This window comes from Atta colombica, unplaced genomic scaffold (genome assembly GCF_001594045.1).
Source record: "Atta colombica isolate Treedump-2 unplaced genomic scaffold, Acol1.0 scaffold302, whole genome shotgun sequence".
Lineage (NCBI taxonomy): Eukaryota > Metazoa > Arthropoda > Insecta > Hymenoptera > Formicidae > Atta > Atta colombica.
Window position 1 is genome coordinate 118,694 of NW_017259407.1, and position 790 is coordinate 119,483.

Here is a 790-nt window from a genome sequence, read left to right on the forward strand (position 1 = left end):
GCAAAGTTTCTCTACTAAGTTAATGTTCTTTTTATCTGCTCACATAATCAATATATTTTTATCTAATTTAAAAGATATAGAATACTTCTGGTTTTTATTAAGCTATTTTATTAGATAAAAAGATTTAGAATCGTTTTCTTTGTATGATCTTTATATATTTTACTGTTAAATTAATTTTATTATATGCAATATATATGTGTATACACATATATATGTATATATAAAAATTTTTTTTAGATATATATTGAAGCGATACAAGCGAATGATGTGTCGAAAAACAATAGAGTATCATCAATAATAAAACATAATAGAGTATAATTACTCGGGAAAAAATATTTTACACTTATATAATTATATAACGTATACACTAATACTTGTATTAGTATGTTATATAAGAAAAAATACTATAGAATATATGAAAATAAAAATTCTCTAAACTTGCAAGTATATAAACTCTTGAATAATTTTTCTGCTAATAATAAATTCAAATAGTAGAAAAGTCTATGGTAAATGTAGTATAATGTCCTCACCTCCGATTTTCTTGTAATTTTGTAAATTTATCTGTTTCTACGAGTAGAAATATAGTAGAATAATATACATATATTCTGAGAAAGAAAATCGTTGCTTAATTCTTAATTTTTAAAATTAAATCTTCAAATTTTTTTATGTCAGTAATTAGGAAAATGATAATTATAAGTATTTATCATTTATTTATAATTTTAATGAAATTAGATTTAAACTTCAATTTATAAAAAGAAATAAAAAAATATTTTTATTAAAAAATACTTGA